The sequence below is a fragment of the Bombus flavifrons genome, chromosome 5 (genome assembly GCF_040668555.2).
Source record: "Bombus flavifrons isolate JBK064 chromosome 5, iyBomFlav1_principal, whole genome shotgun sequence".
Taxonomy (NCBI): Eukaryota; Metazoa; Arthropoda; class Insecta; order Hymenoptera; family Apidae; genus Bombus; species Bombus flavifrons.
In genome coordinates, this window is record NC_138446.1 from 18,111,827 (window position 1) to 18,131,135 (window position 19,309).

Below are 19,309 nucleotides of genomic sequence, written 5' to 3' on the forward strand. Positions count from 1 at the left end.
CGCGATGCCACAGCTCTGAAAGTGGAGCTCTCGTGTCTGAAACGCAAAGACCCTCTTTAATTAAGCGAGCTTGTAATTAATTGCCTGTTCTTGGTCCATCCCCCGCGCGACATGTCAACGAGAGTTATGACCTATCCAACAACACCGAGTAAGCACTCTTGTCGGCTGGACGAGCCAAAGCAGCTCCGAGCGTTTTGCTTTCTTTAGCTCGAGAACAAAATTGACGAGAACAGATTCGAGCAAAGCGACCAAAACGTAAAATACGACGCGAGTGAACGGAATAAATTAGAACGATCGGTAATAGCTACATTTACAGAAAACGGCGATCTCGTTTTCAAATAACAACGACCATTTCCTTCCAAGAATTCGCTCGATAAACCGAACTAATTTACAAAGAAAAGCATAATATTCCGTGCATAACGTTTCGTTAACGATTCTTCTAACCGTGTTTCATTACATTATACGACTGATCGTACACCTTTTTTCAGTGTTTCAACATTGGGAATCTCCTTCTTCGATATTTTTGATTCGAAAAAAGATTTTTTATACGAATTGTTAAACTATCGTTGATTTCGATATTTATTAAATTCGAATATAATTAAAATCGAAATCTTATCGATCCGTTTCATCTTCATAACGCGAAGATTCGCTTTTCACCGGACCCCGCAAAGTAACGTAACGCGAGCTGCCAAGAGGACATTAATTACTCGATGTTCGTGGACGGGATATATCGCGACAGCAACGTGGCATGCTCTTACGTCGATAAATTGTTTACACATATTTACATGGTCCGCTTCCTGTGCCAGCCGAGCCCGCCACTACGAATGCAAAAGCGAAAAAACCAGTTTCAATGAAAAAGGATAACGGTGTGCGAGGAACTCGCATACCAAAGCAGCTTCGCACGATGAAAATCTATTACCATACACACGACTGTTGGCTCCCGCGACCGTTGCGTCGAAAGAACATTTAAAATTTCCAATTGGAAATTTCCAAAATTTCCAAAATTGTTTTTACAACAGCGATAAGGTTTACTCGTTATGGAGAAAATGGAATCACACGCATCGATACGGTACTTTGGTCGCTAACAACTATCTGTTTTCGTACGAGGTGGATGTACGAGGCACGGAAACGAATTTCGTCGTTCGCATGAAAGCTACAACGGTATAGCGTATATATATACACTATACACTATACACTATACAGTATACAGTATACAGTATACAGTATACAGTAAAACATAAAAGAAGGAAAGCAGGAAAGTTCGTTTTTCTCTTGTCTTTTTTCTTGTTATTCAATTATTAGTATTTTTAACTTTCTATCTTTTTTAAACAGCTTTTTTTGCGTAACCGATAAGTAAAAACTACGTAATATTCTTGCAAAAAGGAAATCTCCGCTCGAGAACGCGTAATTGAATGAAAGGAATATTGCCAACTAAAGACAAAACGATCAACATCTATCGTATCGATATTTATCAGCGCTACGAAATTAGATGGATGAGTACGTTCCCACGTTTTATTGCCGGACGTGTATCTCGTACGCGTATCGCGATACACGTATCTCCGTGCAAAAGAGATCTAGCAACACAGGCACGAATCGATCGGCCAAAAACGATTAGCTCGGACGCGGGAACGCGTGCAAAGATCGAGATCGCGGTTCGCGGCGATCACGCCGAAGATCACGGCACGTGAACTGGTTTCGCGAATACCGAAGAAGCGTGACGTGTGCGTTGGTCGCGTGTGTACGCGGGCAACGACGAAACAAGAGCGAAAGAAGGAGAGAGGGAAAGGTGGAAGGAAAAGGGAAAGCAGGATCCAGCGTACAGGTCGTTCGCATCCGAGTTCGAAGTTGGCGGGCGAACCTGTAATCGTTTCGTGACCACGGAGCAGAATACGTTTGCCCGTCTTTCTTTTCGCCTCAGTTTCAGGGCCTTTTCCAGCCGACCAACACGATCAAAAGGAACACGACCAACAACCCTGAGAGAAAGAAATTGGCCGTCGACACGAACACCGAAATTTCCCACACAGGAGAAAAGTAATTTGGCATATAGCGCGACGGCGATCGCGCCACTATACTCGTAGTATTGCGATTACCGTAGCAAGGACATTGTTAACCACGATCGTACACACCCTGTATACCAACGTAAACCGATAGTCAGGTTATATAACAATAGGTTATAAGCGAATCGTTTCCATAACGATATTCTCGAATATTCTCAAGTTCTCCTCTCCTCGTTCACTCCTCGTTCTTTCTTCTGCAAAATTTCTCGTGTATCGAGACAAAACAGCCAACCAATCCCGTCCAAAGCCGTCCAAAGTCATCCAAAGTCATCCAAGACCCTGAAACGCGTATGAAAGGCAGCGAATCGGCGAAAGAACCGCGACTAATTGTGCCATTTGGGCTCGTACACTAGGCCCGCTTCCTCGTCGATCCGGTCAGCGACGTTCGTCGCCGATGCGAGAGATCACCGGCCGGCTTCAAACACTCGTTTCCGTCTCTATCCCGAGGCGAGGAATCGAAAAACGGCTTGGTCGAAAGAAGAGGTAGCTAGGAGGAAACGAAACACGCTGTATAACCGTATACGAACTCCGACATTTCGAGGCAGTGTCGCAGACTCGTACGCGGCTGAAGCTCGTGAAAAGGATCTCGAGTGGATCCGTTCCGGCTACCACGAGGACCATATCGCCGCCTGCTCGTGCCATAGAGCCAGACGGAACAGTCGAGGAAGAGAGCGAAGAGGAACGACCGAGTACCTACTTACGACAACCACGATCCCTCGTAAACATCGGACGGAGGCCTCCTGGGAATCCGCAGCAGGAACAAGGATACCAGGTGCACTCGTCTTGATAACGAGCTTGGAAGCGCTCGCGCGCCGACCGAAGATCACATTCCGCCCGTTTTTTGCTCCGATGGCAGATTTACGAGTGGCGGTGAGCCTCGATTCAAATTCAGCGCCCTCGGAACCTCCGTCTCGCGGACTCCAAACGATAAGGAATACGCATATTCGGCCGACATTATAGACTGGCTACTACGTGTGGTAGCTAACATCGATTCACGGCGATCGTGCAGCGCTGGCTGAACCACGCGACGACATAGGAAAATAAGTATCGTTGAATAATTGCAATATTTGCGCGATCCGTTCGAGCCCGTATCGAGTAGCGATATCTCTGATCGTGACTACGCACTTGGATCATTTTCGTCGAGTAATTTCCCTACGACCGTTCTTACCGAAAGTCAGTTCCGTACTTTCGTATTGCTATACCGACTAATTAGAATTACGTGTATCGAGTTTACTACCATTTAAAGGTACTTTATTTTACTGCTACTACTTTGATTTACGCATGGCACGAGTTAAAAAACGACTTGGCGGAAAAGTACAACTACGTGCAAGTATCCTTTTTACCTTCCATTCGAATCCGATTATCGTTCCAAACCTCCGCTCTCTCTCTCTCTCTCTCTCGGTCCACAAATACCCACCGAAACATAGTCTTCGCTAACGAAGTGCATAAAAACCTTCCAACAACTTTCCAAGTAATCAAACGAGAAGAAAGTAATTGCCTCGTAAGTTATCGGGGAATCGATAAAGTCGGCAGAGAGGAAAACCTCGGAACAAGAGATCGCGCGAGTGATTCGAATCGCTAAAAGTTTCGGTCAGTTGGAGAAGAAACGCGGAAGGCGATCGAAACATTTGCCTGCGTTACCTAATTGCTCGTTGGCGATCGGCGTGTATCGGTTCGAGCGTAATGTTGATTTAAATTCGCCGGAACGCGTTAGCTCGCGCGAAACGCGCGCCCCATCTGGCCGTGGAACTCGGTTATGCGGACTATGCCCCGAGGAGAAGGTAAGCCAGTAACAACGGACAACGACGATGTGTTACGCCGTGTACGCGGGAAAGAGAGAGGAAGGAAGCGACGCGGAAGAAGGAGGACAGACGGAAAGGAGAGACCAGAAACGAGATCGAATCAGCTGAGAGGGAAGCCGGTCGGGACTGGCGAACCCAACAGAATGGTTCTTTAAATCAGCGATACAGCCAAGATTTGTCAAACGTGTACCGGACCAAGTCGGGTAATTTGTTCCGCGCAAAGACCATCACCGTTTCTCTGTTCCCTCTGTTTCGAGTTCAGGGAATTTTGAGAAATCGATTTCGCCCGTGTGAGTTCTCACACGCTTGTTTATAGACGTTATAGCAGTGAAATGTAAGCGGCTCTTTCGCTCTTATACCGTATGATCGATCTATTGCAACACTTTTTCAGAAAAATTTCTTACCGAAATTTTAAAAATCCATAATCGATACACTTTTTGTTCTTTAACATCTACAAAATATCGGATAATATCAAAAGGAAATAATATTACGTTTACAACGTCGATCATCGATGCTTTATATACTCAATTTTTTATAATGTATAATAATTTTTAACTTTCGATAGTTTTAATACCAAACTACGTAGGTGTATAGATAGCGACACGTTCTTAATCGGACGAAGCACGCGCTTGATCTAAATCTTTGATCGAATTAACTTTACCGTGACAGCTGAAAGTGACCTCCGAACGATAAAACGCGATGTCTTAAGCGATCAAAGAATCGCAAAACGTTCGAAACAACCCAATTACCAAAAGAGATACATTCCACTTTCTGTAACAAAGTCTTCCTCTATTCGAGACAGGATTGCAAACTTCCTAACGACATACGCAGGCAAATACAGACACATTCACGGTGAATCTGACAGTCTACGCCGGCTCCCTAATAACTTAACAGTTAACACCTGCGGAATCGAAACTAAACAGAAACACGACGCGACGTTCGCCACGATCAACCGCAAACTACCCAGTAGCCGTGTAATCCGTCCTCGGATGTTCGAAAACAGAAACTTATCTCTTTGCACGAATTTCAGGGAACAGACATCGCGATTTCCCGGTCCCACGAGTTCGACTATCCCTCGTCTCTATGGTTAAAGGGACTTTGGTCCTGGAAATTCAGTAACTCGACGGATCAAAAGCTGCTAACGGAGCACGATTATACGGCGACGAATCAAAAGTCGAGGAATACCAAAGGTGTCCCGTGTTCCTCCCTCGTAGGTAGCAAGTCGCTTCATTTCGTCGAGTCTTCCAGAGTTTCCACGATGAGATCGCGTTCCAAGAGTCCACCTTATAAATTATTGATGCTTCTCAAAGGTTTTCCAACGAAGAGTAAACGACTCCTACTAAGGTCTTTGCGTCTTTCCTCCTTAATCTCTCTCTCTCTTTCTCTTTCTCGAGCGCGCGCGCGTTTTTTCTTTACGCTGAACGATAGATAGAGTTAGCTGCGAGATATCTGCGAAAGCGATGCGGAAAACAGGAATTCGAAATCGTAACTCCGCGCAGAGAAGTTGAAATAAAGGGTTCACTAACGACCGATGCTATAACGACTGAATAAAACCTTAACAATCATAACACGCAGACCCGTAGGTTTCTTGCAACATCGATCTTATGGCACGACTAGCGCCCGGAGCTTCAAGGGCTTATTACGATCTGTCTTACCTTGAAAACCCATTACGCGCAACCGAACTTTTTTCGCGGTCATAAACTTTCGTTCCCTAAGAGTGACGATCCGTGCCAAGTCTCTAGCAATCGCTAGAGAAAGCATCTTCTTTTTCTTTTCATAATGCAGCGAGAGCGTAATACGTTCAACCTGCTGAAAATCGAATCGATGAATTGCGATCGAAGTTTCGTATCGTTGGTCGTATTATTCGCTATATATTATCGGATCGTTGGGTTGTGGCTCCTTCGATTAAAATTTCCATTTGTAAGTGGAAATTGCTCTACTTCGTTTCTAAGTGATGGAAAATTTAAGAAGGTATCCGACAACGTTATCGTTCAGCCAATAAAACGAAGAAATAATTTTTAACGTACTCGTGCGTGCTGATTATTACGCAGAACTAAACAAAATCAGACGATTCCATTCGATAGCGCAAAATGTGATTGTCGAGTACAGGATCCAAAGCAACTGACGATCCTTTCATCCCGTTACTTTTTGCACCAATAAGAGTATAACGAGTGAAATGAAATTTTCCATGAATAAATTTAATTAAACCTTCGGCAAATACGTAAGACATGTATATATTAGAAGAAGGAAAGAATTTTGCCACTGGATTTGCTTAATCCATTAGTTGAAATCAATTAATTTAAAATTGATTAAAAGTTTCCCGATTCGGCTATTTCGATGATATTCCTTTAAATCTATATTATATTTTTACTGGCATCCTATATTTAAAAAATTTAAGAGAACAAAGAGTTTAATACCGACATATTTAATTCGAATAATACAGTACTTTTATATAAAAATTATTCCGATTCGATGATTTCAATATCCGTTATAACTGAGAATGAGTTAAATAATAATGTTTCGAGTGTAATCAACTGTCAAAAAATTTGATAATACGAAAAAGGCGAACGAACAAATGTTCAAAAAGCGAAGGGCGTCGGGAAAATGCGCAACAAATGACCAAGCATCGATCAGAACGAACGATCATTTCGTACTACATACTCTATGAAATAAAACGAACATTGGAATCGACATTTATTACATTTTCATTACTTCGCTACTAATGTATTTTTACAATTTCTATCCAATTTGCACATCGCTAATGATCTGATAAATATTTTCAAAGTAATTAGATATATCTATGTGCTCGCAGACAGAAACATACGCGATAATTATTTGAATTTATATTTATTTCTTTCTTCTTATCTCTCTTTACCAACTAATTTCAGGAACAGGAGAACAACGAAACCATCGATATACGAATAAAATAATTTACAGTTTCCATTTATTTATCGACCGTCCAATATTTCAAATTAGAAAATAACGATACAATTTCGTCGCTTCAAATTGCTATTATATACTTTTAATAAATCATTGTTTTGTTCGATTTTAAACAGCAATATCGTAAATAAGATGACAGGACGAAATGCAATCTCGTTTCTTCGTCGTTCAATTTCAAAGAGAAAGTGCCTAACCTTGTTTACCACCTACGAGTAGGAGGTATGCTTAATTGTATAATTATAAAGTCGACGAAACTCTTTTAAATCCAAAGAGTTTTAAGAAAGACTGGCAGATATATGTACATCCTTTGACTTATACGATGTTATAAAGGGAAAAAATAAGCAAATGTTTCTTCGAAAGATAACACCATCGCAGGGAAACGTTCTCGGGTTGCCTCGGATACCACCACAACGAGCATTTAAATTTGAAGACGGTTGGTATATAAACACGCGGGTGAAATAAAGCATTTATATAAATAACCATTCACGTAGATGATACTCGACCGCGGTCAGCTACGTTTAATTATGCAGAACGTCGCGAAGACCCATTTGCTCGGCAGAAAGCGACGCGTCGATTTTATTCGATGCCGCCCGCCCATCGCTGGCAAATCGTATTAATCTTCTTTACTTTACATTAGCGACGATGGTATTTACATTCAGATGTTATAATGAAAAGTTGATAGAGCCGAAGCTAGCTATGTCACGAACGTAAACACGTTCCGTATAATTATTCTGTTTACAAGCATGGATGGCACTTGCTACTTCTTAGAAAGGCAGTTTGTTAGAGAAAGAACAGAGTACGTATGTATTAATGCGTGCACGTACACATGTACGAGTAAACCATGTGTGTTGGAAAATAAAAATCGAACGTTGTTCATGGACGAAGAGTCGATGAATCCATTTTTGCATTTAACTTTGCGAAATATTCTTTCTCTTCGTTGATATACCACGTGTATACATTATGAATACACGATTATCGACGAGTCTAAGTTTATCCGTCTTGAGAATACTTCGAAATCTGTGAAAATCGAGGTCACAGTCGATCGATAGGGGAGAACGAACTCGATTCATTGAATTGCAAATGCTTTCGATAAATGTAGTTTCCGATCTAATAATACGTTTAATAATACAGACTAATTTTCTAACCTGTACGCGCAACGACAGTCGAATCCCGCTAATTTTCTAGGATACTTTACGATCGATTTTATTTCACGATGACAAATATACCGGTCCAAGCTCCACAGCGTTTCGATATGCCTCGGAAGATCATCACGTGATCAAACAGTCCGTCAGAAATACGTACATCGATTGGCAGTTACCTGCACCGAAGCGTTACGACGAGCCGCGGACGTCGCGTCGCGGCGTCGTCCGAATATTTCGAGCGTAAAACTCGGCGAACTTTTTTCTCCAGCGCTGTCGCCGCGATCAAGATAAACGCCCGAAAAACTTGGGGTTCAAGGACTTTCGACCTGGAGTCAACGTACACCAAGACATACCGACACGTCGCTCCGAGTTCTTTCGATTAAAACATCTCACATCGAGAAAGACCGCACAAGTTACCGGTTTTTCGTCGTTGGAAACGATCCACAGGATGGAAATTATCCGAACGAATCGCGTACGATCACGAGAAACACCAAAAACACTGTCACACCACCGCGCGAACATACGACGACACTACGAACGAGTGGAACCGGATACTCGAACCACTGTACACATCGATGCGCCACTTACCGCGCGTGATTCTTTCGATCGCTTCGAAACGGTGACAGGCGAGCGAGAATTTTCAACGGCAGGTCGGCCAACTTTTTGAATGGTCACATTTTCCCGCTGACCGGCTACTCGAACGGGAACACACGACACAGACGCGATGCTTGCTTGCCGCAAACTGACAACGCGGGACAATGCTAACCGGCCGAGACCGACCGAGCGCGCACGGAAATGGCCGACCGAGCCGCGAGTATTACGTGCGTCGCGTCGACCGATTGACGGACGCGGGGCTATTGATATTTCCATGCTTCTGCTAATCCTTTCTGTCGGCGGTTGAACCGACGCGAATTAAACTCTTTCCTCTCCTGGAAAATAGAGATGCTCTCGCAGGTTCCCTCCTCTCTTCGACTTCTCGAGCGCGAAAGGCCAGCTAATTAGCGGCTGTGTGGAAACGTCTCAGTTCTACCTGTCTTTTCGCGATTACACACGATTACGCACGATTACGCGCGATTACACGCGTGTTCTCCCATATACGTACAAGAAACGAACTTAAATTTCGCTTTCGAAATCTTTCACGATACGTACATATATCCCGTTTATACAACTATGGACTTTAGATATTTTGCTATTAAAGTTTAAATGTATACTGAAATAGATAATTTGCTCGGAAATTTTTCGCAAACAGGAGAAAGTACAAAGATTACGAAAAGAATGGTACAACATATTTATCGACTCGTATTTTCTATTTTGCGTTCCATATAATTTTATACTTGAAACGTTTCATCGATAGAAACGATGATGACAAATATACGTGTAACGACGCTGTACAACGCACATATTCTACAGCGAAGCGTAACATTATAAACATGCAAACTAGATGACACGTTTTTATTAGAATTTTGAATCGAGAAGGGTACACTGAAATTTTCAGTACACGGATTTCAATGTTTTATTCGTCATTAAACCATCCCGTCGTCGCTATCTCGCGGTCAACTCTTTTTTCTCTTTGCCATCGTAGATGTCACGGTGACAAATGGCACGAGGTATACTCGAGGTTAATGACAAACTTTCCTCGCTGTATCGAATGGAAGAAGAAGAGGAAGAGCGGTAAATTTTATTCGTTTCCAATTTCCAAGAACCACTGTTGCGCGCAAAATAGCTACTATATCGCCGGCCATTAGATCAAGACGTAGAAAACGAACAATTTTATGGAAGGGAAGATGAAGCGAGACAAAACAAATACAACGATTCGTACGAAGAATCGGAAAACGCTGGGGAGAGGAGGAGAGGAAACAAGAGAAAGCGATCGAATGTTAGAAAAATACGTTGAACAAAACGCTCGAAAGTTCGTTTATTTTTATTTTTACGAATAAACCACTTCTGCCATGTATCGTTCGTTGCGCGAAAGAAGCAAAACGTAAAGACGATTTTTGTAAAATCGTTCGAAATAATAATCTAACATGCTGTGCCACGTCGAAAATTGTAATCGGGTCGCTTAACGAAACTATGGATCGACTTAACGAAACTTTCCACGATTCTTCGCGTGGCGAAAGGTATTTTTACATCGTCAGTCAACGACGTTCTTCCAAAATCACGTGGGAAGAGGCTAAATACACGTGTAATTTTCAATTTAGTTGCAGGCAACGAATCGATGGAAATAAGGTTTTACTCGTTTTATGATCTGATTTGTCCGTCGACTCATCGACACATCCACCGATATCAATTTGTTCGCGTATATGATTGCTTTTATCAGACATTACAAGACACGTACACGACATCGTATATCTCGAATGTATTCTACCAAGACCCAGGTTGGTTCATCCGTTACACGCTCGATATCGATGTGGTATTAGAATGAAAGATTTGGTTCCATCCGCGGATACGTAGGTGCCTTCGGCGTGCACCGGATAGAGACGTCTACGTTGCCGCGTATCGGCCACTCCTAAGTTATACAGTTAGCGGCAGCAGTCAATGCCGATAAACCGGTCGTGAAAATAAAGCATTTGAAATTAGCCAGACGAGCGTGTTCTTCTTCCCGTGCACGCGCACGAAACGAGAAACGAAACGACCGGCCAGAGGAAAGGCTTGGAGGAAGTGGAGGGACTTTGAAGTCGAAAATAGCCAAAAATCCAGCAGCCTGCACAGACTAACGCGGTTCTCCGCGCTACGCGACGGCCTCTTCCCTCGCGGTCGCCATGGCTAGAAAAGTAACGGTGCCCAACGATCGTTGAACTTGCTACGATGTGACGGCCGGAGCCATTAAAGACAGGCCAAACAGAATATGGGATTCATTGTCAGCGCGAGAACGATCGTTCGACTCGGCTGACTCGGGGAACGCCGCGCTGCCTGCAGCCTTCTTCCTCTCTATCTGACCGTGCCGCGCCGAGAACATAACGATGCGATAAGATACGCGAATTTATTGAAGTGTAAAGCCTGCAAATTATCAACCACCGCACGGCCACGACGACGACTGGTCTTCGGCCATTGGCGGAGTTTATCGCGATCCGTGGAACGGCCAATATAACTGGAGGAAAGGGTACGCGAACCAGCCTCCGCCAAGATTGACGCGATGATATTCAAGACTGCACAAGACTTACAAGTTGCGTAATACGTAGAGTAGTCGCGATCTGCGTTTAGACGGTAGTAAGACCAGCGATACGTGTGTGCTTCGAGTTCGAGCGGTTCGAGCGGTTCGAGCGGTTCGAGCGGTCGATCGATAGCTTGGCGGACAGAACGATTTTGTCAACCGAGCACAGCGGTCCTTTTCTATCTATTATCTATCGTTTTAGAATAGCTTTATACGGAACCTTGCACGAAACCAAAGCACGCTGTATCTTCAAAAGGGAAAGAATGTTTTCGGTGACTGCTAACCTCGATATAAATTGCGAACGATAGGACGAAGAATCTTTGTCTTTCGAGTATCGACTATCGAGGTGTTCGACGACGCGTTTTATCAGGAACTTAAAAAATTACGGAAAGAAACGTAACTCGTAGGTTAAATGGGGGAAAGAATAATGGGAAAATTATCTTTTTAACGCGTCCAAATAAAGCTCGCCTTCGATTTAATCACCATCGTTGAGGAAGCTCATTGTTTCATCTTGCTCGTCCAGATGCGAAATAACGTACACCACGTATGTATACTTAGCAGTATCTTAGTTGCCATCATCGAACGAAACTCATACCCGACGTATTGCGCAAAGTCATGAATATTTATGCCCACGGTACTACTGTACCATCAAACGTCTTCCCCTGAAAAATTCGCCACGACGAGAATCGAAACGGTCGCTACCCGCGTTAATGACAGACATTAACGCGTATATTAACGAAAATGACTGACAATAACGTCTCATTGTTCTTGCGACACGACCGTAGCGTTGTGTCTAAAAGTGGTCATTCCACTTTCTAATTCCATCTAACGAGACGACGAGCTTTTATAAATTCTATTATCCGCAATCGGCCTGTAGCGTCGCAATTATTGGTGAAATTTATTACCGTCTACCGCGAGCGAGGACAATTCGGGAGGGATCTATCTCCGATGTCGTTCGTCAAGCAACATACTGTCGTAATAAGATGCTTCTTCGCGTAATACGCCCGCCGTTTATAAAGGGTACGCGTTAAATAAATGGCGGGCGCAAATTACGGGAAGTAATCGTGTGTCGTTCGAAGCGATCGTCTCCGCGATAACAGCTCCGGCGCCCGTTTACAACGGATAAGGTGTAGTTCGTGCAACTTTTAAAAACCTTTTTATCGATCTGTAACGACCATGTAGCTAGCTTTTTGTACCCTTTCTCAGCCTCTCGTTGTCTTTCTTTTTTCTTTTTTTCTTTCGCCTCTTTACATCGAACATTCGATCTTGCCTGTCGGATCGATGAAAGGTATCGCGTGCACGAAGTGCGAGTGATTTGTTTTTGAAGCCAGACGTCGTTAAGCCAGATTTAATTAAAACGTGTTATTGTAGTAACCAGTGTATACTGGATTAGGCAGCGTGTACGAGTAGGAATATGTGCGGCACGTAAACGCGCGTGATCGTTTTGCCATAAGGATGTTCCATTCACTAACGTACCGGCGAGAAAATCCATAGAATATACCGTATAAACAACTTTCTGCCACGGCCAAGTATCGAACAGTGTCATCGATAAGTGTGCCTGCTGTTCGCTCTCTACATTCGTATGCAACCTGATTCTACTTACCGATGCCACTTACACCCGGACCTAGATATTTTACTGTTGGATATCCTTACTCCACTTTGCCGTTTTATTTAGATCGGTTTTAGTTGAAATAAACTTTACTTACTTATCGATTAAGCATTAACGCGCGATTATGGTAATGCGTCATTGATTGAAATCGAATCGTGAATTTAGATAACGTACATTAGGTACAAGTTCATTAGCGGATGCGTACATTTATCGTTGTTATACGCAAAAGTGTGCTACTTTTTAGAACAGTTGCAATGCTTTTATCAGCAGCAATTGTATACGTTTAACGACAAGCGCCTAAAGTCTAGATTTCTGTCGGAATCGTCGTCGTCTTCGTACTCTTGTCTCTTTCGGCCAAGGTCAAAGCAAAAACAAAAATAAAAACAAAAACGAAAACAAAAGTCCACGTACATCGAAACGTCGTTTATCTTTAGAAAAAGTCGGCGATATGATTAACAAGTAGCGTCCCCAGTAGCGCAATGACCCAAATTATGCGACGCACGTATCCGACACAAGGTTCACCGGATGTTCATGTAGCCAGCACGCGCACGCGATACTCGAGCTATCGACGGAATCGCGACACGGTGGAAAATATCGATGGTTAACGGAACAACGCGGAAACTTTGACAGGCTGGGAACATTCGGCGCGCTACCTTTCCAAACTGCCACGCGAAACGGCTGTACGGAGGAAAGAAAAGGACAAAAGTGGACGAGAGGTTGACGGAAGGAGGACAGGAGCGTCGAGTCGGCTTCGTAGGTTTCCTCGAGGGCCCACGATTCATCCTCCCGATCGTGTGGCCGGATTCCGCCAACGCTCACGGCATTCGTATTTCATGCCATGCATGCGCAGCAGATATACCAAAGAGAAACGAGCGGCTGAGAAAGAGGAAAGAAAAGGAAAAAGGATAAAAGACGTTGGTGGAGAACACGCGAGAACGCGAACAGAACAGACGGATGCGATGAACGGGAAAACGAAGGAGGGAGCTAGGTCGGCATTTCAAATCACTCGGCAGGCTCGCGCGTTTGAATAAATCTAACGGTGAACATCCGCGAGGAGATGCGAAACGAAGTAGTCACGGAGTGGACGATGAAACGGTTGGATTTGGAATTGGAGAATCGATCGGAAATCGAAGAAAACCAGTCGACGATTTAAAATCAGAGTAGTAAATATCCGATCTATACCTATATCTAAATTGCGATCTCTTGCAATTGCAGCTTGTAATTCCGTTATCGCTATCTACGTTTAAACGACTTGAAAAATTAATTCGCCCAACGAATGACCAACAAATTTGGAACCGTTGCCTCCTGTTACCAACAATTTCTTCTTACAATTTCTACTACGAAGGTCCACGTTGATATGTATTTATACGCGTAATATCTAGGTTGAGATTATATTCGGAAAATAAGATTTCTATCGTGTTTCCATTGTCCTGTCGAACAATTTTTATTGTTCATTGGAAATTTAAGAAAAAGAGGAGGGGGGGATCGCAAGTTACTCGACTATTCTAAAAGCACATTACGTTAGTAGAATGTAGGGCTGTGGCTAATTTATAATCAGCGACGTCGCGTGTAAACGGTTCTTAAAGACTCTTACGCGTGTTGCGTTAGGATGCGTGGGGAAACGAGCACTGGATGCACACGCTGCTACCGGTCGGCAATACGACTTCCCTCGATGCTCGCGGCAGCAATGAAATCTCCTACGGATTCGGACTTTCTCTCGGTTTGACAGGTGGATTGGCGAGATTCGTCGCGCGACTTGTTAGAAGAGGGAGAGGGGCAGCAGGTTGTAAAGAAAGGTAGACACGGAAACGACGGATTTGGCAGAGTTTGAATCAATAATATAATCACAGAATATGAAATAAGATTATATCGACGAAGAAGGGAAACGTACTTAGCATCTATATCGAACAAACATAAAATTTCCAGATTCGCTTTGTAAGAAACAATACGTCTACCTGTTGATACAAGCTCTATCGATAAACGTCCAGGTTTTCGCAATGCGTATTTCTACCGCCACGTAGAGGCGAACGCGACGTACGCATATACAGTTTCAATATCATAGGAATCGAATAAAAGTACGGAGAAGTATCGATAAAAGCAGAAAGGGTCGTAAACTTTCTCCGGATATGAATTTTCGAGAGAAAACAAAGCGATCTGAGAAAATTCAATAAAGGATAGGGTGGCATGGTCGGAAACAGACCTACGGATGAAACGGAATTCGCTGGAGCGTGCTCGCTATACTAAACGAAAGCGCGTTAATTGCGGATGTAACTGGCGCGGCGCTTTGCGATTCTTTCATTAGTCCCGTTTACACGGCCAACGAAGCGGATAAGCGTCGATCGAATTATATTTTCGCCTTCGTTGTAATATAATATCCCGCTACTCTCCTTTATGAAAAAATCTAGATCTCGCGGTGTAGAAATATAGAAGCGTTTCTAATTCGTAGTCGAACGACCATTCGCACTTTCACGAACAACGAAAGTAAGTGTTAATTTTTTGTAACAAGGTTGCGCTTCGACGCGGAATAATTCTCGGACTCGACTAAAATCGAATTGTAGAAATTGGGTACGATCGAATCGAATAATTTTGAGAACTATTCGGCAAATCAGGTAATCAAAGTTCTACGGCGGTTGCAAATTTTAAATCATTTGGTATCACAAATCTTAATACTACGCTAATCGTACACGCGACGTTAAACATATACGTGTTGGTGCCGTTCCACGGCACGAAATCCAGACATACCAGCAGTACTCGCTGGCATCTAAAATTTATCTCTACATTTATCGTTAGCGTGTATAACACCGATTTTATATTAAAATTTGGCATCGGCGCGTATTTAATAAACAGGCACTCGTATAAAGACATTTGGCATTCTTATCGAGTAGCGAATATTATTCGGTCTCGGTATAAATTAATATCAATAGGTATACAGGCGGATATAGTTTTCCCAACTGTCCTCGTTATGGATTTTACTATTTAAGTAAAATAATTTCCGTATCTAGTAACGCGACGCAAACTGGACAAAAACTTGTGACTTATTCTTGCAGTAAAAACGTTATAATTAATATAATGCCTGTAATAGAAAAACAATCGATAGCAAGCGTTACTTTAATATCGTAACGATCTAGATCGTTTTATAACGTAAATTTACCTTGATTTCAAATTTTCTAATTAATCGTGGTAATTAACTAATTCTAATAATAATTATTATTATTATTATTATTATGGTTAATTATGGAAATATGGGTATCTACTATATATCTACGTAAAGAAATGAAAGTAAAGATTACTGAGAAAAGACGACCAATCGTTAACGCGTGTACAAAAGCCGGGTGTAACCCACGATCTCACGGGTTACGCGTTACACAGGTGTGAATCTCGTTCGCTCAACTTGCTTCGACTCACTGGTCGAAGCAAGTCAAAGTGGAAATATCGGAGATTGCGAGCTCGTGTAACGGGGGACAAGGACGGTACGACACTAGTCCAGTCGGCCTCGAAAACCTCCGTATGCCGTTATTATTCCACGGCACCCGTTACTCGGCGACTCGGCGACTCGGCGACTCCGGCGACTCCGGCGACTCCGGCGACTCGGCGAGGGAATAAAAAGAAGAGCGTGCCGCGGAGTCACTAGGTTTATGTTTATAGTTCATACCTCGCGTATATGCCGTGCCGCGCCAACGTTTCTCGGTCTGCTCGCCGGTCAGGGCTTTTTGCCGATGATCGCGTGCTGCTCTCGTATCTCGTAACCGGACAGGATACTGGACGCATTTCTTCGGAGAAAACGAATGAAATTCATCGGAAGTATCTCTCGAGTATTCCACTTAGAATTTATCGAAATTCACGGGATAATACGACGATATCCGAAAGAAGGGAAAAGTACCAAAAGGATACGAATCGAATCTCAAGCGACGCGAGTAATTTTCTAAAGTATCGAGAATTGAAACGTTCGAAAGTACCATCGAAGATTTTGGGGAAATTTTGGTGAAAAGTCGTTACTTTTGAGGTAATTCGCGGAGATCGATACAAAAATCTCTCAAAACAAGACGAATCGATATTGACGTAAAAGAGAAAAAAAGTAATCCAACTATACGGAACTATACGCAAGTGAAAGTATTTCTCTTAAAATATTCTCGGATATCGAACGACTCATCTACGTTTTTGTCGAACCACCACCTGTTTTCCCCGCTTTGCATTCCTTTTCCGTTCGCACTACGATCAGCCCGTTTACGCTCACCGTTGGCTATTACCAGCATCAACAAGAAATATTTCGACGCGAGCCGAATCGCAAAATCCTCCGCAGAGACATTTTCCTTTCCTTCCTCGTAAGCTCCAGCCCGTGGAAGTTGCCACCGTCTAGCCTGCGAGCCGACCGCGGTCGGTGTCGTTTTTATTTTTCCTGCCCCGTTTCGTTCGCCGCGTTTCTTTCCCCTGGCGATGCCGGAAAGAAATTACCGAATGCCGCGGGTGCGACGTTGGAGAGAGAAGTTGGAAAGGGCCGCGAGTCCTTAGCCCGGAATCATTTAAGACAGGGGAAACGCATCGTAAACCGACGACTTTTCTTCTCTCCATCCTGTCCCGGCGAAAGGAACGAAGAACTTGCGTCGTCGCTCCGGTCCGCGAGACGTGGTCGATAGAGCTCCGCAAAACCTTTTCTCTCTTCTTCTTATCAACGCGACGCATTTCTTGCAAAGTGATACGATATTAGAAGGGCATAAAATCTCATACTCGACATCTTAATATTTTAAATAACGTCTAATCTAAACATCGATTCGTCGCTGTGTCGATTTTTCAAGGCCTCGCTTTAAGAGTTCCACGTGACAAGCCATAACCGATAATCCAAGCTCTCGTCTTTCGAAACGATATTCTATAATACTTCTACGAATATGTCGTACTACGTAATCGCTGTAGCCAATAATTGGCCAAATATTATTTCGCCTAGTCGTCGCGACGATTTTAAAAACGATTTTGTAAAACGTCTGAAACGCTCAAAGTTTCGATAGACACCGATCGATATTGTTCGCGCGCCTGATATTCCAAAATCCATAACTTGAATTTGACAATATCTGCAAACGACTTTATTTCTTGGAGCGACATACGAGTCAGGGTTCAAAGTTCTTAGAAATAAATCACCGAGTTGGCTACGCGTATTTCAAAAAATATAAGAGAGTTTTAAAGCGAGTATATGCAACAAAACGTTTCGATAGTAATTTACAGGTAGAAGGAACAGGGTTGAACATATACGTGGCAGAAAAGTCTCTAATAAACATACGAAAAACGGTAAACAATTAACTACGTCGGCTGTTATCCCGCCCTGATATCGAAATCCTACCGTGTATTTTCAAAATTAGGTACTTCACGCTACGATCCGAGTTTATAAGCGGATTTACACGAAACAACGATTAAATGAAACTCTGCGACTAACTCTGTAAAACTTAGTTTGTGGCGCAGTCGCGATATACGTAGTTTCGATTCGCGTGACGCGAAACGACCGGACGAAGATTAGCGGACCGGTAATGAAACGAAATAAAAAGTGGGCGAAAAAGAAGAAATATAAAAAAGAAAGCTCGAGTGACACCGGTCGTCGTAGATCAAGCCGAGTCACCGTGGCATGCGTAAGGCGTAAGCGGCTTTCGCCGACCGATATCATCGGCGCTACATGGACTTAACGTGGGTGGCAAGAAGACCATGTTACGTGTACGCCGATAGCGTGTTCCTCGTTGTCCTCGGCATCCAGGCGGATTTACAGGACCTCGCGACACGTGATACGTACTACACACAGCACGAAAGAACGATGGAAAAACAAAAGGAGAAATGTCAGGGGACAGGAAAAAATGAATCCTACCGGTCAGCCTTGGGTATCGAATTCGACCAGTCGATCTCGCTACCTTCCATCCAAAGGTATTACGCGTATACGCACTCGAGCCTTCAGTGCAATCGATATCGGCCTGATCGCATGTTACAACGAGTGTTTCGGTTTACGAACGACTACCATGGTTCCACGACGACGGATGAATTTTTATTTATTTTCAATAGCGCTCGAGTTCGCCAACGGAATAGAGCTTGTCACGGAGACGGCCTCTTTCCGCGTTACACCATTCCCTGAGCGATTTATTTACTACGTAGAACGTTATCGGCAACTCCTTTATCCGTAAAATTAAAGATCGGTAAAACCGAATCGATGTTAACTGTTTTCTCGTACGTTTTATTTTCTTCTTACTCGTATATACGTTTACGCGGTAGAAAAGAAAAGATCTTTTAACGAGAAAGTTATTACTTACCGCGTATTTCGAATATCGACGTCACGAGTGCCTAATTAAGTACTCAACCTGTCTTTTCCGATTCTCCAATTAACAGCGAAGGAGCTCGTAGGAAAAGAATCGGGGCTAAAAATAAAATATCCAATTGATTTTTTTTTCTTATAAACTGTGCCGAGAAACGCAAAGAAATTCGTTTCGTACTTTATAATAAAAATACGTATTGTCCTGGCGATCTACCTACGATATAGGTTGCAAAAAGAAAATTGAAAATATCATAGGCATAGGAAAAACGAAACGATTTATAAAATCTTCGCAAACGATGCAGGAAGAACATAGGATGAGAAAGAGACG

General features: G+C 43.2%; 1 protein-coding gene across 5 annotated transcripts in view; it reads right to left on the minus strand.

Annotated features, from left to right (window-relative positions):
- The window catches only part of raskol (Ras GTPase-activating protein raskol), a 257,001-nt gene that overhangs the window by 174,795 nt on the left and 62,897 nt on the right, over window positions 1-19,309 (minus strand). For 2 of the 5 annotated variants that reach the window (XM_069112671.1, XM_069112669.1), the window contains exon 1: window positions 8,102-8,675. The exons of 2 other annotated variants lie outside the window; for them this stretch is intronic. The gene's annotated coding sequence lies outside the window, so the exon portion shown is untranslated. Of the gene's footprint in view, window positions 1-8,101; window positions 8,676-19,309 lie in introns of those variants that run through there. One more of the 5 variants, XM_069112673.1, reaches the window with a different exon arrangement.